Here is a 25,369-nt window from a genome sequence, read left to right on the forward strand (position 1 = left end):
ACTATAGAATGACGTCATCGTGACACTGTGAAAGCATGGAACATTCAATGAAGTGGTTTATGCCTCAGGCAATAAGCCGGCGGCAGCATGTGACTCTGAGCAGTCTATAACCGTCATGTCTGTGTGTGTGTGTGTGTGTGTGTGTGTGTGTGTGTGTGTGTGTGTGTGTGTGTGTGTGTGTGTGTGTGTGTGTGTGTGTGTGTGTGCATGGGATGGTGATTTATGCATTTACTGAGGACCTATATCCCGCCAGACCCTCACACACACACACACACACACACACACACACACACACACACACACACACACACACACACAGCTTGGTCCTAGTGGTTTTATTTTTGGATTTCTCTCACTGCACCTTGGGTTTCCCTGGCTGGGAGAACTTCACTGATTCAGTCTCCTGGACTGAGAATGAGCGTGAAGCCCTTCGACAAGCTGCTTTTGGGCTCTTCAGTCACTGGCAGGTGTCAAATTTCCCACTAGGAGAAACCTGGGAAGGGGACCCCTTCCTAGCGAGAGAAGCGAGGAAGACTTCTGTTCCTTTCCAAGATGGAGAAGCATATGTCCCCGATGGTTGGAGGAGTGTTGCTTCCAAAGTAGGTGGTGCAGGAGCAATAGGGAGGGAAATGCCCTCCACCATCAAGGAACATCTTTCGGCTCTGAGAGGTGGCTATGATTGGCAGAGCTGATCGTATTACGCCGATGTTACAACAGTCGTGGTACAATGTCACAGGCACAGGATGCAGGCATTCAAATTTTCTCTTAGCCCCAGTGTAGGTCATTCTGTCCAGTGTGTTTTAGTCCATGATTTTCCTTTCTTTCTGGAGAATCCTGCAGTGTAGTGAGCAAGGCGAATGATGCTCTCCACAGTTTGACAGATTGGAGGCGTGGCACATGTAGTATTGGGATGTGAAGGGCATCCAGAATCTTGACATGTGACGCTGGATGTACAGCTGTATATGTCCAAACTTGCAGCTCTTAACGCACCGCATCGTATGAGGAACATTGGGCTTTACAACACAGTATTAGACCGTCACGTTGACCTTCTCTGTCAATGTATCACCCTCGAAGGCCAAGACGAAAGCAGCGGTGGCAACCTGATTATACCTCGGACCCCAGTGGACACGCTGGACGAAATGAACACGGCGCCGCTCCAAATTTGCGCGCAGCTCATCGTCAGACTGCAAAATAAGGTCCCTGTAAAATATGATACCCTCGACCATATGTAAGCTCTTGTGGTTACAGAAACATCCCCAGCTTGTCATAAGCGAGTAAATACCGTGACTGGGCATACATGGGGAGTTAATGGCACAGGCATCAGGGGGTGTGGTCAGAGGGCTACAACTGACAGGGTACATAGCGGCCCCACTACAATGGGCAAGCTACCGTGCTGGATGTCAGGTGCAACCAAGCGAACAAGTCCATTATAATCGTCGGTATAGAAAACGATACTGCACAGTTTATGGAAAAATACGCACCCAGGAGGGTGGCCTCGCCCAACAGTAGGAGAATGAGCAGAAGTGCAGATCCACGTCGACAAAGGATGCGGTAAGTCTGAGCACATGAATGCTATACTCCATGTAAGGCGTCCTTCCTAAATTGGCTCGCTCTTCGGGAAAATTTTGAAAAATTAAGGCCAATTCATAGAGGGGACCACCACATATAGGCCAAAACGTGAGACTCCTTTTAGTCGCCTCTTACGACAGGCGGAAATACCTCGGGTCTATTCCAACCCCTGGACCTGTAGTGGGGGGGGGGGGTCTCCATTTACCTCGAAGTTTTGGTTTTTATGCTTAGTCTGCTAACTACGACAAAAGGTGTGTAAATATGGCGCGAACGGGACTGGGCTGCACTGAAAATCGTTCTGCTAAGGCCCCTCCACACGCACTATTATATCTGTCGGCCGACCGACCAACGGACCAATTTCGTAACCGCTTGCACAACGCAATCACGGTGCCTCATGTGATTTATTCGTATGATAAATATCTACGCGATTCCGGTTGGTTTTACAAAGGAACAGAAACTGGAGTTTGCCAGCATTTATCTAGGATTTTCTGGCCTTGTTACTCAAACCAAGGCAAAGATGCGACTAATTGCAGGAATGAAATTTAACTACGTTGTTACTTAGACGGTAGCTAATGATATTCGTAATTATTTAAGAACTGCTGAGCATCAAACCGTTTTTAACCAAAAATGAATTCATCATAGGTTGTAAGCTCCGAGGAGAAACATCTCGCTACATTACGATTTCTAGCCAATGGTAGGGTTTGAGCGCACCTCTAATTCAGGGCTGTTGTATCCCTACAATTGACTAAAGTGATTCATTTCCCTGCAAAGCGATTTATACTTGACTGAAGAAGTACAGCACGGTTAAGCAAAATAAAAGACGTTGACATAAACGTTATCAATTCCAATAAACAATGCGAAAGTAACTTACATACTTCGTAAGACAAATTACTACAGCAATTGTTATAAACAAATGCAAAAAGCTTTTAACAGCTATACATTCATCAGGATATAATACTTATTAATACACCCTCACACCTTTTTATAAAGTTCTATCCTGCAGCCCTTTTTCCTGGGCGTAGACCGGTGACGAGAGATATGGAATCCTGTCGATTTGATTTCGGAGTTCTCTTCTCTACAGCCAACACAGTGATGCTTGACAGTGTCATTTGTCATTGTGTTGTGGAAGTAGGCTTTAACGCGTTTCAACGTACTCACGCTTGTTTTGCAAGACACGGTGGTTCGTGGAATTGCAAGAAGCAACGACAGTCATTACACTCTTCCGGAGAACACGTTTTTTAAATCAATTGTTTACAATGGACTGAAGGATGTCATGAAGCTCTAGACATTTATCCTCACTGCTGTAAATAAAGTTTCTTCTCTTCAGTTTCTCATTGTCAAAGGATACATTTTAAGTAGCTTTTCAACATTACGTATAGGGAAATTGTTTCACGGTAGTCCTGGAATCTAGTTTCCGTGTTTACTATTACTGTGTCGATTACCTCTAATACTAGCCTTCTCCATTTCTAAATACATATTTCTGTTTCGTTACACTAGTTCAAATACTCCTGCTGAAATTGTAAGGCTCTTTCTTACCTTCCACTTTGCGTTTCATACATATTAGTCTCTCACTAGCCTTAATGCAGTTTTCTATTTCAGGCTTACAGATTTACTTTGCAAAATGTCGAACAAGATACTGGTATGCTGGAAAATCTATTTCTACACCTGCAGTAGAAAAAGAGAAGTCTGGTGATCAAGTATACAATTTAGCCCAATTGGTCGATGTAAAGAAATATAATCCCAGTCTTGCTTGTATTTCACATTCAATGCTGCTCATGTCCGTGTAGTGAAGAAAAATGGTTTTAACAGCGTGTGAATGAAAATACCTTGTTTCGCAAGGACCTTATAATTTAAATCCCCCTTCCCCCTGAAGTTAACTTGTTTTACCGCAACGGCTATGATTCGTGAAATACTGGTTTGCTATAAAAAATTTTAATTGCGTAATTTTTAGAAGCATAGAGGATGGTCCAACTGATGTGCACAGCAGTGGATACAGACTGCACGAGGGTGTGCCTCTTTCACTATAGGATGTACACAATTTTTCCGTGTTATTGCACTACAGCCGTCTTATGTTTGCGATACTAGTTTGTTTTTATCAATATTCTAACTGCTTAGCACTTGCAGCTAAACAGTGGCTATGCCTTGTGCACACCAGTTTTTAGCTAAGTCATAAAACCACATCCATCTCATATTTCTCCTTATTTGCAAAACGAAAAATTACTAATAGCTTACTTCAGACATCCGTTATTTCGTTTGCTTGTACTGACAAAGGACTTAATTTCACTTGAAACTTGCTCTAGAGGATTATTTTAACTTCACTTGAAATCTGTTCTTTAACAACATCCATAATACAAGTTGTTAAATGATTGTCAGAAAGTGGCTTCAAGTACTCCATGATGCTAAATAATCTTTCGTGAGTGTTCGTATCCAGCGAAGAATTTCAGAAGTTCTAAAAATTTTATTCACTCATGCCTCAGATTCCTCACGAGTTCGGAGACAACTTTTGCCATGCTGAAAAGCAGATAGTCGTAATGCATCTATTCCGCTTCTGTTTCTGTAACCTTCTCGTTGTGTTTCAATGTTCCAATCGTGCTGCTTGTGAAAGAGCATGGTCAATTCTTACTGTGCTTAGCTGATTGTATTTAACAGTTGCTGTAACATGTGAAATTGAACCTTGGTCCTTTTTAGCATTCGAAATAAAATTTTGATGCCTCTTCGCCTAGTCCCCACTTACGCGATCAACCGTCAACCATTCCAAATAACACACAGTAAGAACAAAAGTTGTTCCTTACAACGCTGCCACTTTACCACCGTTTTGAATTTTACTATTGTGTTTGAAAGCTTCTTACAAATTTTCCCTAAAATTTGATAGACAAACTGCGTCAGCTTTCTTTCTTACACTCTTGCAAACACCACAATTGCATTGTGTGTGTATTTGGAAGAAAAGCGGTAGAGAAATAGTAAACACTTGAATGAAGCCCTAGGTATTACGTGAAGATAGTAAAAGAATTCAGCAAAATTTGTTACGAGAGCTACAAGAGGAGGAATTCAAGTCTTAACATATAAATTACTTATGAATGGATGAGATTATTTCAGTATTTGCTCAGTAAAGTGGATTCTCATGTTACAAAACAGAATGTTTTCTGGACATACAGCATTTCTAAGAATAAACTGTGTCACTGCGATTTCTTGATACATGACAGCTACTCTGGTTTATGACACGGCACATTAATATCACATTGTAATCAACCAAAATAATTTCAGAAACGTGTCAAGCGATTTATAAACCGATGAAGGTGGAATATGTGAAGGTAAATAAACGTTTAGTACACTTTATGGGGACTATAAGAACAATTTTTAATTTTAAATAGTGTTACCACAACGGCAAAATTAATACAAAGTTCGAAACAGATGAAGCGCTTTTTAATTTGTCGCATCCAGAATCTAAAAACAGACAAAGTAGAAAGGAAAGCTAAGAAAGAATTTTTGAGTGTGACCACATCCTCTATTCCGGCTTGCTGCATGTATGTTTCCAGATGTAGGGATGGATGGCTGTAGCTGTGATTGTGGACATGAAGTCGAGTGCAGTATATTCCACCTCCCATCAACACACAAATGATAGCATGCATTATGCCCCTTGCCCCCCCCCCCCCCCCTCCCACCCATAGCCCAAGCTACTTTATTTTTAAAAATTCGACGAAACTAACTTTGAAGCCATATTTACAAACACACTCCAGACACGTCCAGCAGCTGTAGCGACGCCAGCGCTCGAAGGTGAAAAGAAAGCCTCACGCCACAAGCCCGAAGTGCGGCACTCAATGTTACGAGCGTTAATGGGTAACATCGTGTGACAGATACCACGTGTAATCTACTCTAGCGCCCTCCGTACCAGCAATCGACGTGGATCACTTCTGGATATTAGACAGACTCACAATCTACAAGTCGACAGAGAACTCTCAGGGCGGACTTTCCAGCAATTCGCTGGGATAGGGAAAACAGTTTCAGTTAAGCTATCAAGAAAATTTAATAAACGCGATATTCCACTTCAGCAAGAAAGATGGCACACTAGCGTCCACTGTAACGTTTCTTTCCTTATGGGTAGTTAAAAGTGAGAGAAATATTCAAATAAATGAAAAAAAAATAATCTGCGCATTATTATGAGTTTAACCCCACCATGGCATCATATTTGTAACGTGTCCTTCCTGTGGCAGTATCCGTACGCGCATATATATATATAATTAACCTTTGTAATCTACTGGACCATTACTATTATTTACCCTCTACGCCAACTCTGTTACATTCTTTCAATGTATGAGATCCTGGTGTTACTGAACACCATCGTCAACCGCTGTTTTAAGGCTCGTTGACTGCACGACACTGCTGTCAATGATCTACTGGTCTTCCTGAAAACAGGCCTTCAGGTCAGACCTATGGAGAATAATTGCTTATCGCAATGTGCCGCTTAAGTATGTCGTTCATCTTGCTTTCAAATAACGTGACCACAATTTCGTGATACATCTACCTAAAAAGTATAAAATCATTTAAGTAGTTCAGTGCGGTAGTATTAAAAGGTTCACTACAATAACTGCAGAGACCGATATTTATGAATGATAATCTTATTATTCCATAAAAAAAATAAGACGTAGGAATTTCGGCAACCCTCCTCTTAGTACATCGAATGTCAAAACAGAAGTGAATCATAAGAAGAGAAAGTCTTCGTTTCTTTACAAAATCACTTGGTTTTTTCGAAAACTTAATTTGTTTTTCCTACAGAGGTCTCCTTTTACGTTTCATACATACAAGCTCTGAGTTCTCATCAACATCTGTTACTAAATCAATTGCTTTATATATATTATTCGTGACACAAGAGTTTTTAATATTGGATAGTTCCTCTTTTTTTTTAGATACACTTCAGTAACCTTCTGAATTCTGGAAGCTACTGTATAACAGTATCTCATTCTATCATTCAGGTAAAATTGGAGTGGTTACTTGACTAGACTACACACCAATTCCTTCCTTCACACATACTTGCAAGTTAACAAAAAATGACTATTTTGGGCAAAACGTTTGTGCCTTCGTTCCAGAAGTGTGGAAATATTTTGTCCTTGTTCCGGACTGATATACTGGTTTGATCACCAAGTTGTTGAGAAAATCGGACCTAAAAAACCAATCTGAACATTTGGACTTACTTAATATCAATGTTTCTGATTACTTGAATTGTACTGCTTCTTACAGTCTATTACATCAACTTAGAAACTTCTTCTGTGTTCTACTATGGTGCTTTTAGTGTTTCCGCATGCCGCAGCACGCAACATAGTTTTGCAGACGATAAGTGAAACTGTTTCATAGAGAAGAGAGGACAAAGAGACGATCTGGCATTAAGTCGATTCGATAGCAAATGACAAAAACGGGCGGATTTCTCAGGTTTTTACTACATATGAACACTTTTCACACTCTCCCGTGAAACGTTGCTGGTAGACCTCCCTTCATACAAAATTGTAAGTTCTTGGCTCATGTCAAAGGCAGCAAAGCCGGCTTAGGAGTCAATAATTGATAACTAAATCTTGAATAGTACTGCTTCTTCCTGTCTATATCATTACCTTGGAAGCTTCTTCTGTGTTCTACAATTTTGCTTCTAGTGTGTAAGCATACCGCAGCACACAACATAGCGTTGTAGACGATAAGTGTAACCGTTTCATAGAGAAGAGCGGCCAAAGAGACGATCTGGCTTTAAGTCGATTCGATAGCATAAGACCAAAACGGGCGGATTTCTCAGGTTTTTACTACATATGAACACTTTTCACGCTCTCCCGTGCAACGTGGCTGGTAGACCTCCCTTCATGCAAAATCGTAAGGTCTTAGCTCATGTCCAAGACACAAAAGCCTGCTTAAAACTCGATAATCGATAACTAAAGCTTGAATTGTACTGCTTCTTACTGGCTATTACATCAACTTAGAAGCTTCGTCTGTGTTCTACTATGGTGCTTTCAGTGCCTCCGGATACCGCAGCACGCAACATAGCTTTGCCAACGATAAGTGTAACCGTTTCAGGCCAGACAATCGTGTGGTTCGTGAAGAGTAGTTGCAGGGGCAACAGTCTGGATGATTGACTGATCTGGCCTTGTAACATTAACCAAAACGGCGTTGCTGCGCTGGTACTGCGAACGGCTGAAAGCAAGGGGAAATTGCAGCAGCAATTTTTCCCGAATGCATGCAGCTTTACTGTATGGTTAAATGATGATGGCGTCCTCTTGGGAAAACAGTCCGGAGGTAAAATAGTCCTCCATTCGGATCTCCGGGCGGGGACTACTCAAAAGGACGTCGTTATCAGGAGAAACAAAACTGGCATTCTACGGATCGGAGCGTGGAATGTTAGATCCCTTAATCGGGCAGGTAGGTTAGAAAATTTAAAAACGGAAATGGATAGGTTAAAGTTAGATATAGTGGGAATTAGTGAAGTTCGGTGGCAGGAAAAACAAGACTTTTGGTCAGGTGAATACAGGGTTATAAATACAAAATCAAATAGGGGTAATGCAGGAATAGGTTTAATAATGAATAGGAAAATAGGAATGCGGGTAAGCTACTACAAACAGCATAGTGAACGCATTACTGTGGCCAAGATAGACACAAAGCCCATGCCTACAACAGTAGTACATGTTTATATGCCAACTAGCTCTGCAGATGATGAAGAAATTGATGAAATGTATGATGAGATAAAAGAAATTATTCAGGTAGTGAAGGGAGACGAAAATTTAATAGTCATGGGTGACTGGAATTCGTCAGTAGGACAAAGGAGAGATGGAAACATAGTAGGTGATTATGGATTGGGGCTAAGAAATGAATGAGGAAGCCGTCTGGTAGAATTTTGCACAGAGCTTAACTTAATCATAGGTAACACTTGGTTCAAGAATCATAAAAGAAGGTTGTATACATGGAAGTATCCTGGAGATACTAAAAGGTATCAGATAGATTATATAATGGTAAGACAGAGATTTAGGAATCAGGTTTTAAATTCTAGGGCATTTCCAGGGGCAGATGTGGACTCTGACCACAATCTATTGGTTATGACCTGTAGGTTAAAACTGAAGAAACTGCAAAAAGGTGGGAATTTAAGGACATGGGATCTGGATAAGCTGAAAGAACCAGAGGTTGTACAGAGTTTCAAGGAGAGCATAAGGGAACAATTGGCAGCAATGGGGGAAAGAAACATAGTTGAAGAAGAATGGGTAGCTCTGAGGGATGAAGTAGTGAAGGCAGCACAGGATAAAGTAGGTAAAAATACGAGGGTTGCTACAAATACTTGGGTAACAGAAGAAATATTGATTTTAATTGATGAAAGGAGAAAATATAAAAATGAAGTAAATGAAGCAGGCAAAAAGGAATACAAACATCTAAAAAATGAGATCGACAGGAAGTGCAAAATGGCTAAGCAGGGATGGCTAGAGGACAAATGTAAGGATGTAGAAGCTTATCTAACTAGGGGTAAGATAGATACTGCCTACAGGAAAATTAAAGAGACCTTTGGAGAGAAGAGAACCACGTGTATGAATATCAAGAGCTCATATGGCAATCCAGTTCTAAGCAAAGAAGGGAAGGCTGAAAGGTGGAAGGAGTATATAGAAGGTTTATACAAGGGCGATGTACTTGAGGACAATATTATGGAAATGGAAGAGGATGTAGATGAAGACGAAATGAGACGTAAGATACTGCGTGAAGAGTTTGACAGAGCACTGAAAGACCTGAGTCGAAACAAGGAACCCGGAGTAGACAACATTCCATTAGAACTACTGACGGCCTTGGGAGAGCCAGTCATGACAAAACTCTACCAGCTGGAGAGCAAGATGTATGAGACAGGTGAAATACCCTCAGACTTCAAGAAGAATATAATAATTCCAATCCCAAAGAAAGCAGGTGCTGACAGATGTGAAAATTTCCGAACTAATCAGTTTAATAAGTCGCAGCTGCAAAATACTAACGCGAATTCTTTACAGACGAATGGAAAAACTGGTAGATGCGGACCTCGGGGAGGATCAGTTTGGATTCCGTCGAAATGTTGGAACACGTGAGGCAATACTGACCTTACGACTTATCTTAGAAGAAAGATTAAGAAAAGGCAAACCTACGTTTCTAGCATTTGTAGACTTAGAGAAAGCTTTTGACAATGTTGACTGGAATACTCTCTTTCATATTCTGAAGGTAGCAGGGGTAAAATATAGGGAGCGAGAGGCTATTTAAAAATTGTACAGAAACTAGATGGCAGTCATAAGAGTCGAGGGGCATGAAAGGGAAGCAGTGGTTGGGAAAGGAGTGAGACAGGGTTGTAGCCTCTCCCCGATGTTATTCATTCTGTATATTGAGCAAGCAGTAAAGGAAACAAAAGAAAAATTTGGAGTAGGTATTAAAATTCATGGAGACGAAGTAAAAACTTTGAGGTTCGCCGATGACATTGTAATTCTGTCAGAGACGGCAAAGGACTTGGAAGAGCAGTTGAACGGAATGGACAGTGTCTTGAAAGGAGGATATAAGATGAACATCAACAAAAGCAAAACGAGGATAATGGAATGTAGTCAAATTAAATCGGGTGATGCTGAGGGAATTAGATTAGGAAATGAGATACTTAAAGTAGTAAAGGAGTTTTGCTCTTTAGGAAGTAAAATAACTGATGATGGTCGAAGTAGAGAGGATATAAAATGCAGACTGGCAATGGCAAGGAAAGCGTTTCTCAAGAAGAGAAATTTGTTAACATCGAATATAGATTTATTTATCAGGAAGTCGTTTATAAAAGTATGTATGGAAGTGAAACATGGACGATAACTAGTTTGGACAAGAAGAGAATCGAAGCTTTCGAAATGTGGTGCTACAGAAGATTGCTGAAGATTAGATGGGTAGATCACGTAACTAATGAGGAGGTATTGAATAGGATTGGGGAGAAGAGAAGTTTGTGGCACAACTTGACTAGAAGAAGGGATCGGTTGGTAGGACATGTTTTGAGGCATCAAGGGATCACAAATTTAGCATTGGAGGGCAGCGTGGAGGGTAAAAATCGTAGAGTGAGACCAAGACATGAATACACCAAGCAGATTCAGAAGGATGTAGGTTGCAGTAGGTACTGGAAGATGAAGCAGCTTGCACAGGATAGAGTAGCATGGAGAGGTGCATCAAACCAGTCTCAGGACTGAAGACAACCACAAGTGTATCCGTATCATAGAGAAGAGCGGCCTAAGAGACGATCTGGCATTAAGTCGATTCTATAGCAAATGACACGAAAGGGCGGATTTCTCAGGTTTTTACTACATATAAACACTTTTCACGCTCTCCCGTGCAACGTGGCTGGTAGACCTCCCTTCATGCAAAATCGTAAGGTCTTAGCTCATGTCCAAGACAGCAAAGCCGGCTTGGAAGTCAATAATCGATAACTGAAACTTGAATTGTACTGCTTCTTACTGGCTATTACATCAACTTGGAAGCTTCGTCTGTGTTCTACTATGGTGCTTTCAGTGTCTCCGGATACCGCAGCACGCAACATAGCTTTGCAGACGATAAGTGTAACCGTTTCGTAGAGAAGAGCGGCCAAAGAGACGATCTGGCTTTAAGTCGATTCGATAGCATAAGACAAAAACGAGCGGATTTTACAGGTTTTTACTACATATGAACACTTTTCACATTCTCCCGTGCAACGCGGCTGCTTGTCCTCCTTTCATGCAAAATCTTAAGGTCCTAGCTCATGTCCAAGGCACCACAGCCGGCTAAAAAGTCAATAATCGTTAACAAAAACTTGATTTGTACTGCTTCTTACTGGGTATCACATCAACTTAGGAGCTTCTTTTGTGTCAAATTATTATTTTCAAATCAACAGCGCATTGCATGCACTCCTTACTAGAAACATGAATAATCTCCACAAAAATTTGGAAGTTAATTACTTTGGTGCAAGAAAGTCTCGATCAATCAGGAAAACGAATTTTCAATAACTTGTCAGCAGCCATAAAAGTTTTACTACTGTCAAAATTCAGTTTAAGAGCAGCCTAAAGGATTTATTTAACCATCTCCTCCGACACCATTAATGAATTGAATTTTTTAGTAGAACTAGGGCGTGAGCGATTGAGAGTGAGTGAGGAGTGAGTGAGTTAGAAAGAGAGAGAGAGAGAGAGAGAGAGAGAGAGAGAGAGAGAGAGAGAGAGAGAGAGAGAGTGGGGGGGAGGGTGTCAAATAATACGAGTACGATCAGAAGTACGTTTAAATTTTCATCCCTCATTTCACGTCGATGATCAGTCCACTTGCGATCTGTGGAAGGTAAATTAGCATATTAGTTTCCCACTGAGCATCTCCTCATTATGGATCATTTGCAACAGAAAATACATATAGTCTAATCTAACCGTCTTGTCTGTCCTATCTCTGTTGAAGGGTACACATGAGACAGATGCCTTCTTATTGTTGTTGTTGTGGTCTTCAGTCCAGAGACTGGTTTGATGCAGCTCTCCATGCTACTGTATCATGTGCAAGCGCCATCTCCCAATACCCACTGCAACCTACATCCTTCTGAATCTGCTAGTGTATTCATCTCCTGGTCTCCCTCCTCGACCTTTACCCTCCGCGTTGCCCTCCAATACTAAAATGGTGATCCGCTGATGCCACAGAACGTGTCCTACCAACCGATTCCTTCTTGTAGTCAAGTTGTGCCACAAAGTTCTCTTCTCCCCAATACTATTTAATACCTCGTCATTAGTTAAGTGATCTACCCATCTGATCTTCAGCATTCTTCTGTAGCACCTTATTTCTAAAGCCTCTAGTCTCTTCTTATCCAAACTCTTTATCGTCCATGATTCACTTCCATACATGGCTACACTCCATACAAATACTCGGATAACACACTTCCTGATACGTAAAGCTATACTCGATGTTAACAAGTTTTTCTTCTTCAGAAACACTTTCCTTGCCATTGCCAGTATACAATTTATATCCTCTATACTTCGACCGTCATCAGTTATTTTGCTCCCCAAATACCAAAACTCCTTTACTACTTTAAGTGTCTCAGTTCCTAATCTAATTCCTTCAGCATCACCAAACATGTTTCGACTACATTCCATTATCCTCGTTTTGCTTTTATTGATGATCATCTTATATCATTCTTTCAGGACACTCCACTCCATTCAGCTGCTCTTCCAGGTCCTTTGATGTCTCTGACAGAATTTTGTCATGAGCGAACCTCAAGGTTTTAATTTCTTGTCCATAGATTTTAATTCCTACTTCGATTTTTCTCTTTTTTTCCTTTACTGCTTGCTCAATAAACAGATTGAATAACATCGGCGATTGACTAGAACCGCATCTCACTACCTTCCCAACCACTGCTTCCCTTTCATGCCCCCTGACTCTTGCAACTCCCATCTGGTATGTGTACAAATTGTAAATGGCCTTTCACTCATTGCATTTTACCACTGCCACTTCAGTATTTGAAAGAGTTTTCCAGTCAACATTGTCAAAAGATTTCTCTAAGTCTACAAACGCTAGAAACGTAGGTGTGCCTTTCCTTAATCTAGCTCTTAAGAGAGGACGTAGGGTCAGTATTGCCTCATGTGTTCCAGTATTTCTACGGAATCCAAACTGGTATACCCCGAGGTCGGCTTCTACCAGTTTCTCCATTCGGCTGTAAAGAATTGGCTTTAGTATTTTGCGCCTGTGACTTACTAAACAAATAGTTCGGTAATTTTCACATCTGTCAACAACTGCTTTCTTAGAGATTGGAATTATTATATTCTTCTTGAAGTCTGACGGTATTTCGCCTGTCTCATACATCTTGCTCATCAGATGGTAGAGTTTAGTCAGGGCTGGCTCTCCCACGGGTGTCAGTAGTTATAATGGCATGTTGAATACTCCCGGGGCCTTGTTTCGGCGTAGGTCTTTCACTGCTCTGCTAAACTCTTCACACAGTATATCATCTCTTATTTCATCTTTATCTACATGCTCTTCCATTTCCAAATTCTGTTTTCAAGCACATTGCCCTTGTATAGATCTTCTATATACTCCTTCCACCTTTCTGCTTTCCCTTCTTCGCTTATAACAGGGTTTCCATCTGAGCTCTTGATATGCATACAAGTGGATCTCTTTTCTCCAAAGCTTTTATTTTTATTTATTTATTGTTCCGTGGGACCATATTAAGGAGAAATCTTCATGGTCATAGAACGAGTCAATACATGAAATTATAACACGATAGTAGAAACAGATAAAATGAAATATAAAAACATATTAAAGCGACAAGTCGTAAGTTTAAATAAAGAAAATTAACTACGTAACACTGAAATTTGCATAATTTTTTAGCTCTTCCAGGAGCTCCTCGACAGAATAGAAGGAGTGAGCCATGAGGAAACTCTTCAGTTTAGACTTAAAAGATTTTGGGCTACTGCTAAGATTTTTGAGTTCTTGTGGTAGCTTATTGACAATGGATGCAGCAGAATACTGCACTCCTTTCTGCACAAGAGTCAAGGAAGTGCATTCCACATACAGATTTGATTTGTGCCTAGTATTAACTGATTGAAAGCTGCTAACTGTTGGGAATACGCTAATACTATTAACAATAAACTACATTAAAGAAAATATATGCTGTCAGGGCAATGTCAGAATTCCCAGACTATTGAATAGGGGCCAACAAGAGGTTCTCGAACTTACACCCCATATAGCTCGAACAGCCCGTTTTGAGCCAAAAATACCCTTTTTGAATCAGAAGAATTACCCAAAGAATATAATACCATACGACCTAAGCGTATGAAAATATGCGAAGTAGACTATTTTCCATGTTGAACTGTCACTAATTTCAGATACTGTTCTAATGGTAACTAAAGCAGCATTTTAGTTTCTGGACAAGATCCTGGACATGGGCTTTCCACAACGGCTTACTATATATCCGATCGCCTAGGAACTTTAACTGTTTCGTCTCGCTTATAACATGCCCATTCTGTCTGATCAAAATATCGGTCCTTGTTGAATTGTGAATTAGAAACTGCAAAAACTGAGTCTTACTGTGATTTAGCATCAAATTGTTATCCACAAGCCATGAACTTATTCCATTAACTACATTATTTGATACTGTTTCAGTATTACACACAAGATCCTTCACTGCCAAGCTGGTGTCATCAGCAAACAGAAATATTTTTGAATCACCTGTAATACTAGAGGGCATATCATTTATATAAGTAAGGAACAGCAGTGGCCCCAGAACCGACCCTTGGGGGAATGCCCTCTTAACAGAGCCCCATTGCGAATGATTATCACTACCACTCTCAATATCGCAGAGAATTACCTTCAGCTTTCTGTTCTTAAAGTAAGAGGGGAACCAATTGTATGCTACTCCCTTACTCCATAATGGTCCAACTTGTGCAGTAATATTTTGTGGTCAACACAGTCAAAAGCCTTCGTTAAATCAAAAAAAACACCTAGCGTTCGCAACCTTTTATTTTATCCGTCCAAAACCCCACAGAGAAAAGAGAATATAGCATTTTCAGTTGTTAAACCATTTCTAAAACCAAACTGTACATTTGACAGCAAATAATGTGAATTTAAATGCTCCAGTAACATTGTATATACAACCTTCTCGATAACTTTAGCAAACACCGATGGCATTGAAATAGGTCTAAAGTTGTCAACATTATCCTTGTCTCCCATTTTATAAAGTGGCTTCAGTAGAGAGTACTTTAATCGGTCAGGAAACCGACCACCGCTAAAGGAAAAGTCACAGATATGGCTAAGTACTGGGCCAACATACACAGAACAATACTTCAGTATTCTGCTAGATACCCTGCCATATCCATGAGAGTTCTTGGTCTTTAGTGATTTAATTATTAACTCAATCTCCCTCTTGTCAGTATCATGGAGGACCGTTTAGGGTAACAGTCTCGGAACACTTTTTTCTAAGAGCGCTATATGATTCCCTGTTGGGGCTAGGTTTCTATTTAGTTCACCTGGTACATTCAGAAAGTGATTATTAAATACTGTACATATATGCGACTTATCAGTAACACGAACATTCCCACTACGCACTGATTCTATATCGTCGACCTGTCTCTACAGACCAGCCACACCATTTACGACTGACCATATGGCTTTAATTGTATCCTGAGACGTAGCTATTCTATCTGCATACCACTTTGCCATACCAGTTTACATATGATTATATGAATTAAGGAGATCTACCAGCATCCTTTTACTTGCACAATCACTTTACAATTAATATTGAAATCACCACATATAAATAATTTTTTGTATTTCCTACAAAGTGTACCAAAAACCTCCTCTAGCTTTAGCAAAAATGTTGTGAAATTGGCGTCTGTGGCTCTATAAATAACAATTAGAAGTTTAGCTCCATTAAATTTAACCATACCTTCACAACATTCTAACACCTTTTCAGTGCAGTACTTAGAAACATCAATTGACTCTAATGGGATGCTGTTTTTCACATACATGGCTACTCCCCCACACCGAAAAGAGCTCCTAGAAAAGCTGCCAGCCAACCTGTATTCTGGTAAAGGAAGCCTCTGAATTATCTCCTTATTTAAGAAGTGCTCAAATATACAAATAATCTCAGAGTCAACATCTATAAGCAGTTCACTAACTTTATCTCTAACATCTTGTATATTTTGATGAAATATACTAATTCTCTCATTACTTGGATACTTAAGCTTTGTCAAAAGTGGATCTTTTGTTAGAGAGACTTCCCTTAAGCAGGAAGACCTATCAGCTGACTGGTGCAGCTCTAACATCAACTACTGCAGGAATTTTCCCATGAGTGATCCCACCACCTCGATCTATGCTGTCACTTTAATTTTCCTGTAGGCGGTGTCTATCTTACCCATGGTGATTTTCGCCTCTACATCCTTACATTTGTCCTCTAGCCATCCCTGCTTAGCCATTTTGCACTTCATGTCGATCTAATTTTTGAGACGTTTGTATTCCTTTTCGCCTGCGTCATTTACTGCATTTTTATATTTTCTCCTTTCATCAATTGAATTCAATATTTCTTCTGTTACCCAAGGATTCCTACTAGCCCTCGGCTTTTTGCCTACTTGATCCTCTGCTGCCTTCACTACTTCATCCCTCAAGGCTACCCATTCTTCTTCTACTGTATTTCATTCCCCCATTCATATCAATTGTTCCCTTATGCTCTCCCTGAAACTCTGTACAACCTCTGGTTCTTTCAGTTTATCCAGGTCCCATCTCCTTAATTTCCCACATTTTTGCAGTTTCTTCAGTTTTAATCTACAGTTCATAACCTATAGATTGTGGTCAGAGTACACATTTGCCCCTGGAAAAGTCTTACAATTTAATACCTGGTTTCTTACCTTTATATAATCTATCTAAAATCTTGCAGTATCTCCAGGTCTCTTCCACGTATACAACGTTCTTTCACGATTCTTGAACCAAGTGTTAGCGATGATTAAGTTATGCTCTGGGCAAAAACCTACCAGGCGGCTTCCTCTTTCATTTCTTACCACCATTCCATATTCACCTACTACGTTTCCTTTTCTTCATTTCTCTACTATCAAATTCCAATCACTTGTGCCTATTCTATTTTCATCTCCCTTCACTATCTGAATAATTTCTTTTATCTCATCACACATTTCATCAATTTCTTCCTCATCTGCGGACTACTTTTAAGATTATGGTAGGTGTGGACTTCATGTCTATCTTGGCCACAATAACGCGTTCACTGTGCTGCTTGTAGTAGCTAACCGGCATTCGAATTTTTTTTTTATTCATCATTAGACCTACCCATGCGTTAGGTTCATATTGGCCTTCCTAATACTTAAATCTATATTCGATGTTAACAATGACGCCGGTGGATAGACTATATGAAATTACTGATCGTCGATAAAGTCGCGAATATAACCGACATGCTATTGGGCCCTTCGCAGGGAAAGGGTTTTCGCCGCAAAAAGCGGGAAACTGGAATCCAGCAAATGAGTAAAAAATATATATTCGGTGACAAAAAATTAGTGTACGTACACAACAATAGACTGGGATTTCTGTATTACATCAAACAGTTTTTGTGATTGTATCTTGCAGCTTTAGTTATTTTTAATTAAAAGAGATTTTAAAAGGACAGAAAGAGCGTTTTGGTCTACGCTACACATCGTTCTGTTAGTATAGTCTTGACTTCGTAATCACTTTCGTGGACTTCTGCAACTCTCAATCAAAATCTCCAACCTAATCGAGACAATACGCTACGATACAGCCGACATGATGACAAGAGAATGGGCTACATCAAACTCGAAGTAATTTTATATAGATAAGGATCTCAATGACCTGTGTACGTCTAATATAAAAGATCTCCTAACCATTCTCCTCAAATAGATCGCCATCTTCACTTGACCTTTAACTGAAACTGTTTCAGAATGAAAGACTGAATTCAAAGAAAATTTGGCTTCCAGTCACAAAACTAGAAAAATAAAAATAATAAAAGTGAGAATGTGAAACAGGTTAGCAATAACCACAAACAGGATATTCTACAGAAAATCAAAGTGAGAAAGGAAATTATTAATATTATCGACCGTTTAGGAACTCTATGCTACGAAAGGGATGAAACCACATATAGAATAACTGGTGGAAAAGTTAGTGTGTTTTAAGATTAAATCCAAACAACAATTAGAGAAAAATATATCGAAGCTAGGCCTATATTACGAAAAATTGCTAAATCTCGAGGCAAATTGTGTCCTCCAGTATTTGATGAAGTGTTTGTGCCCCTAGCACGGATAAAACAGGATCTACAGCATCAACAGAAACTTCGGATATGTGTTTCATATTTCATCCAAGCCTACAGTCTATAAACACTAAAACAAAATACCACTACAGGGAAACTACCTACGAAGAAGTTCTTGGTAAAACTATGTAGCTGTAGTTGCCTTGGACTAACGACGTGTGATTATCAATGTAACCTGTACAGACTGTACGCTTTCCAAAGCTGTTATCCATGAAAAAGCTAAACGACGTTTCGTGAACAAAACACAATTTAAGACCGGACCACTAATAAAATTATCTGACAATAGGCACTGTTGAAAATTTGTGCCAGACCAGGATTACCACCCGAGTCTCCTGGTTACTAGGGAGAGGCAATGATCACTGTGTCCGAATTACGCAGTGGTCAACATAATAGCACGAACTGCCCGAGCATGCCGTTCGTCAGATCCAAATTCTCAATTTCTCCATAGACTGCTAATGCAGTGCTCCTTGAACATTATCCTCCTCGCCTTAATTAAACAGACACAGAATATATACAAGCTTGGCCTTACGAACATTGCAGACGCCGTCTATGCAACACGCGTCACACTTCAAAGAGTTTACCAATACATTGCATTGTTTACTATCGACCACGGATCAAGCAACGTAAAAAGCACTGCGTCTACTGAGATCATGATTCAGAGTTTTTTTTTTTTTTTTTTAAAAAAGAAACTAATAAGTCGCCTACATATTATAGTTGCTGCCGAAAGAGGAGAATCACTATTTTCCCACAAACGGAAATATAGTTAAAATTACGCTTCTAATTCGGCTAGTTTCGGCGGTTACTAAAATTTGTAGTGAAAGTTACATAGGGAACTCTCCCGTCCCCCCACCAGAAACGTAGTTTTCGTCGCTGTTGTGCGACTTTTGTACACAGCCAGAGAAAGTGTGTTAAACATGGCGCGGACGGAAACACTAGGCTACGCTACAGGGAAATCTGCTTACACAACGTTTACTCGGCATTAATAATCGTTGGCGTAAACATCTCTCAATCAAATTACCCCCTTCCAACCTAACTTAGATCTCGGGCTACACTGCCCATAGGCCTGTCATCACAACCAAAATTTCAATGTGTGGGGGATATCCTGTACTTCTCGCTAATCTCTCTCTAGGCAAAAATGTCAGTTATTGTAGATTGGTGGCAGTCTCAACTACAAGATTTACTAATGATAAACACTATTGAGGCGGCTCGTAATTTTAGAATAGTTCTCTTCGTCTTACTTGGCATAAATTGTTCGCTGGCGTCCCAGCAGCTAGCTCCTTCAGTGTCTGCTTCTGCCATCGCACCACGCCAGTCTGTTTTTATCCTAGCAGACAGAACGCACCGCACATCCGACAACTTCGGAACCACTCAACTGGCCAGTTAGCAACTGAGCCGAACACTGTTTACACCGTCAAAGGAAAACTATGCAAAGATGTACACTCGAATGGCACGACTGAGTAGTACACACACACACACAAACAGTAATATCTGTAGAATGTCCATCGACACGCGCAGAACGAAATTCTTCTCGCGAACGTACAGCGTCTCGGAAAAAAATCTCGTGACTATATTCCGGCGTTACGGCCAGGTTCTCATTCAAATGAGCAAAAAATGTTATATATTTTTTTTGAGACAGTGAAAATACACTTGAAGGATCTGTTTGGGAGTTACGAGTGATCATACTATGAGCTTTATTTTAGATTTTCAGTAAAAAAAATGGCGCCCGCAATTATGATTTGATCACGCGGACTGCGTGCAGTGTGGCCTCTCAGATGTTACCTGAAATCAAAAATGGATGACATCAGTTGATACTAAATTACTTCTCTGAAATTGAAAATGGAAAACATCAGTCGATATTACATAAAATTTATGGGAGCGCATACCTAACCGCAATGAAACAACCGTAAATTTAACGATACGGTACTAATTCGAACTCTGAGTTAGATTTTTTGGGTGGTTTATTTCACTCCTTATGCCTTCACAAAAATTACTTAATATTAATCAGTGTCATATATTATAGGTATAAGCTCCTAAGAAAAGTGTTTACTTTTCTGGGTCAGAGGTAGAAGTTAAGAGATTGAACCATTTTTAGTTAATGCTGCATGCCGTTCTGAGAAAATTTTTTCTCCAAAAAAAAAAAAAAAAAAAAAAAAAAAAAAAAAAAAAAAAAAAAAAAAAAGTTCAACGTCTAGGGAAACCTTTTAGTTATATTATTACTTCGATTTGCATGAACTGAGGGTTACATGTATATTTTTAATGTCGCTGAACACGAATCTGCAGTAAGATTTTCAATATTCAAAACGGCTAATGCAATACGGAGAGCACAGGATTATGCTTTGTCCAATTTTTACCAAAAATGCATTTTCGTTATTTACGTTTAGTGTGCAATCCAAGGAGCACTTTTCAACCCTTCCTCGGGCTGGAATTGTTCCTAGATAGCAACTCCCTGTTCTTCTTGGCAGGAAAAGCCGATCTGTCTAACCTGGATATGCAGCACTCGTTATTCGTCAGTGTTATCGGCGAGTATGTTTGCAGTATGAATCATTTTGTGCACGTGCGTCACGGGACGAGCTTTGATCTACATCTATATGGATACTCTGCAAATCACATTTAAGTGCCTGGCAAAGGGTTCTTCGAATCCCCTTCACAATTGATAGTTAATTGAAACCCTCAGCTGCCGACAGGTGTTGTTGATATACTTCGATGGGGACAGCTGAAAATGTGTGCCCCGACCGGGACTCGAACCCGGGATCTCCTGCTTACATGGCAGACGCTCTATCCATTTGAGCCACCGAGGACACAGATGAATACCGCGACTGCAGGCATTTATCCCTTACACGCTTCCCGTGAGACTCACATTTCCAACCGGCCACAATCCGCAAACGTAATGTACGTAATAGGTGTTTGCCCATCCACTCAATACTGGCCCACACTAAGGTGACGATTCCCGTAAGATTTCGGGCAATCTGTGCGCATTCGCACAGACGAAGGTCAATGGCTGGGTAACGTTTAACCATATATATGAAGATAGTAACTGTTCTCGAAAGAACAGGCGCCACTGACGACCGGGCAGCTTCTCTAGAATACATGATAGACCGGCCTATGTGGCCGAGCGGTTCTAGGCGCTTCAGTCGGGAGCCGTGCGACCGCTACGGTCGCAGGTTCAAATCCTGCCTCGAGTATGGATGTGTGTGATGTCCTTAGGTTAGTTAGGTTTAAGTCGTTCTAAGTTCTAGAGGACTGATGACCTCAATTGTTAAGTCCCATAGTGTTCAGAGCCATTTGAACCATCAGTCCCTGTGCTTACACACTACTTACATTAACTTATGCTAAGGACAACAAACACACACAACGATGCCCAAGGGAGGACTCGAACCTCCAACGGGGGGAGCCGCGCGAACCGTGACAAGGCGTTTGAGACATGGCGGATACCCCGCGCGGCTCATGGCAGTCGTGACACTGCTTCAAACAATGGGCTGTAGAAATTTTTTTAAGCACGGATTAAAAAAAAAACCTTTCCGTTCCAAGAGTCTGGACAAGTACACCTTAAAAAAAAATGCAACTACAAAGAAATTGAATTTTCGAACTTTTTGGATGAGAACCTGTCCCTATGGAACACCGTTGATAAAATGTCACAGGGATTATGTACTCAGGTTTCACATGTGGATTAACAATTCCTAATCGAGGAATTTGCATCTCCCACCTTGGAATTCTCAGTACAGAATTTTTATCCATTACGAGATTCTCAGCCACTTGCAGAAGTGATTTCCCGTGATTCTGCAAAACTTTTCCGTTAGCCAATCGTAGCAACTATAATATTTGGTTCCTGGTGCATGACATGTCTCTTAACGTAAAGTGACCAACTCATTTGCATAAAGAGCTAACTTATCATCCGCTTCTTTACTTGCGTAGACCGTTTATGGTCTTCAAAGTTTTTTTTTCTTTAATCGTTTTTTATGTCTTTTATAAACTGCAACACTTTCTAAACTTAACGCCATTGAAGCATGGTCTTTTACTGAATGACCAAAAAACAATGCCGACAGCTGGAGTCGAAGGTTTTCGTTAGTCAAGCCGTTTGTATTCTTGTGGTGATATCTCCATAGAATCTTTCATTCCGCAACACATATTTCTTTTATATAACTGAGAAGTGAAATACCGGTTTTCATAGATGCAGATTTAACATATTTTAATATAACGCAATAAATATTTCATTAAAATTTTCATCCCCTTACTATCGATGTTCCAAAACCACTGAAACACATAGTTTTTAAAAATTCTAACAGAGGAGCCGAATACGAATTGTCAGACATATTTAGTAATGCTTTCATAATGAACCATTTTGAGAAACATCTCACACCCTTTAGGAGTTAGGTTTTCAGAAACAATTAAACATGTATTCTTCTATTTAGAACCAAGGAGCCAAATTCAAATCTTCATCCATTTAATTCTAAAAATGCTTTCATAGTGAAATATTTCATAAAACTTTTCATCCCCTATTTCACTCTATTAATGAGTTAAATTTCCAAAAGCAACGAAACACATTCTTTTTACATCCAACTGAGAAGTCTATTACCTATTTTCATAGATGTAACTTTAACAATGCTTTAGTAGTTCTTTAATAATGATTTATTTTCAAAAAACCTTCACTATTTTTTCTATCCCCCCCCCCAATGAAAGAATTTCGGAAAATGATAAAAACCTTTTTTTTTGTTTCTGGCTGAGAAACCAAATGTCAATTTTCGTAGTTTTGTAGTTGTAGCTTCAACAGTGACATAGGGACATTTTTTTTAAAAAAAAACTTTTCAACCCATATTTCACCCCCTTAGGAGTGGAATTTCGAAAAATCTCTTCTTAAATGGTGCTTTCAGCGTAATATTTACACCTTCATCAAATTTCACGTCTGTATACTTTGCAGGTTGGGCTGGAAGGCGATGAGTGAGTGGATACATGTGCCCCTATCGCATCTCCTTGGAGGTTGTAGTTCCAAAAACAGTGAAACACGTATATTTCAATAACAGAATTTCCATAGATTTATCTTTAAAAATTCTTTCACACTGAATTATTTTCATAAAACATTTCATCCTATATTCCCCCTCCTTATGAATTGAATGTATCAAAAACAGTGAGACATGTAATTTTTTTCATTTTTACTTCAACCGAGAAGCCAAATTCAGGTTTAAATATATTTAGCTTTAAAAATGCTTTCATAATTAAATATTTCATGAAACATTTCATCCTCTATGTAATGGGATTGTGGTAGTGACACACCAAAATCACAATAGTAATCCGTTGTAGTTGCTACACATTTTATTACAATCAAAAGCATTATAAAATCACAATCACAAAAATACAAGAGATTGCCTTATAAGGCCAGATCAGATGGACAAATAATAAATAAATTTCTTTACGTGGAACAAGACCCGTTAAACTTCAAATTTGGATATGACTAGGTAAATATACTTAGGTAAGGCTTTACTTAAATAGTACAAATGTGCATAGAATGCGCAGCAGAACTCTCATTACTTCCAATCAGCAGAGAAACAGATTAAGCCTAAGAAACAGATTTTTTAACGTTTGGCTACCCAACTTTCCATAACAAAACTATATACAAATGATTAAAGCAATTAAGGAGGTACTTTAATTTTGACCAAACCGACCTTCAAATTTACTTACTCAATTGATTAATCAACAATATTCTTAGAATGATTACAACTAGAACATGACCATATGACAATTCCCTTAAAATAAGGTTGCTTCAATATTTCGTGTGAATTGGCGATAGACGCGAGCAGACCAAGGATTCAAATCAATACGAGAGATCCACGAGACAGGGAGTGACATAGAAATATACTCAACTTGACAATGCAATTGAACTTTGGATGCTATAGTTCTCCACCGGAACGATGGAATCACGCGAAAGTGACAACATAACCGAAGATGTAAAGGAGAGGACATGGCCTTAAACATCTCTCTGCCGCCGTGGTGCTCTGTTCCCAGTATGCTAGCGTCGATCGCTGCCAATTATCTCTAACACAACACACATCAAGGGTAGAGAGTTTTCTGAGACATATACTACACAACCTTATCTGGAGAACAGGTGAGCATTACAACTGAACTGAAACAAATGAGCCTCCGTCAGTTACTTGCCCAGTGCCAGCCCTTAAACTTTGATTAATAAGTTCGCTAAAAGTCATGCCGAAGTTAAGATGACAAGATTTATCTCCAGGTTCCGCATATTAGGGGCAGAGACAATGAATTGGCGACGCTCTTAGCCGTATGTTCGCGGGAGAGTCTGGGGAAGGCAAGGGCCACGTGGAGCCGGATCTTGGAGCGAATTTCCTTCTCTCCGAGACACCCGGTTTCTTCTGCGACTCAGCCGGCAAACAGGCTGTGGACCCCAGGTGGGGACCGAATAGGCAGCAGTAGGCGGATGGCGACGTCGTTACTGGCTGTTGCCCTGTTGCCTTCGGGGGGGCGGGGGGCTCTTGTGTAAAGGGGGAGACAACCGTGGTGAAGTGAAGGTCTCTATTCCACAGGAACGAGTTAGCATGATATATCCACGATTCGGTGGTCGGGGGTCATTTGGCGCTATACAAGACCTAGAACCGAGTTCGGGAACACATGTTTTGGCCCAACCTATATCGCGATGTCAGGAGATTTGTTGGCAACTGTGTCCAGTGTAAGCGCGGTAAGACCGATGTGGGTCCGTGCAGAGAACTACTACAGTCGCTTAGGGAGCAGTGTCCTCTGGACCGCGACTCAAAGATCGAAGCAACGATCGATGGAAACTGGCGCCAGAAACGCACCAGCTCACTCTATTTCATCCCCTTAGGGGTTGAACTTCCAAAAACACTAAAACACGTATTTTCTTATTTGTAACCTTGAAGTCAAATACCAATTTTCGTAGATGTAGCCTTAAAAATACTTTCATAGTTATTCCATAATTATTTATCTCAAAATAAAATGTTCACCCGCTATTTCACTTCATTCCCAGTAATAATGGAACACATATTTCTTTATTTCTGACCTAGAAACCAGATACAAATTTTCGCATGC

At 40.1% G+C, this 25,369-nt stretch overlaps 1 non-coding gene across 1 annotated transcript; it reads right to left on the reverse strand.

Annotated features, from left to right (window-relative positions):
* Nucleotides 1–21,037: 21,037 nt before the first annotated feature.
* On the reverse strand, nt 21,038–21,111 carry Trnat-ugu (transfer RNA threonine (anticodon UGU)). The gene has a single exon. It is a non-coding gene; the product is annotated as a tRNA-Thr (tRNA).
* Between the last annotated feature and the right edge of the window lie 4,258 nt (nt 21,112–25,369).

Source organism: Schistocerca gregaria, unplaced genomic scaffold, assembly GCF_023897955.1.
Source record: "Schistocerca gregaria isolate iqSchGreg1 unplaced genomic scaffold, iqSchGreg1.2 ptg000178l, whole genome shotgun sequence".
In the NCBI taxonomy this organism is placed as follows: domain Eukaryota; kingdom Metazoa; phylum Arthropoda; class Insecta; order Orthoptera; family Acrididae; genus Schistocerca; species Schistocerca gregaria.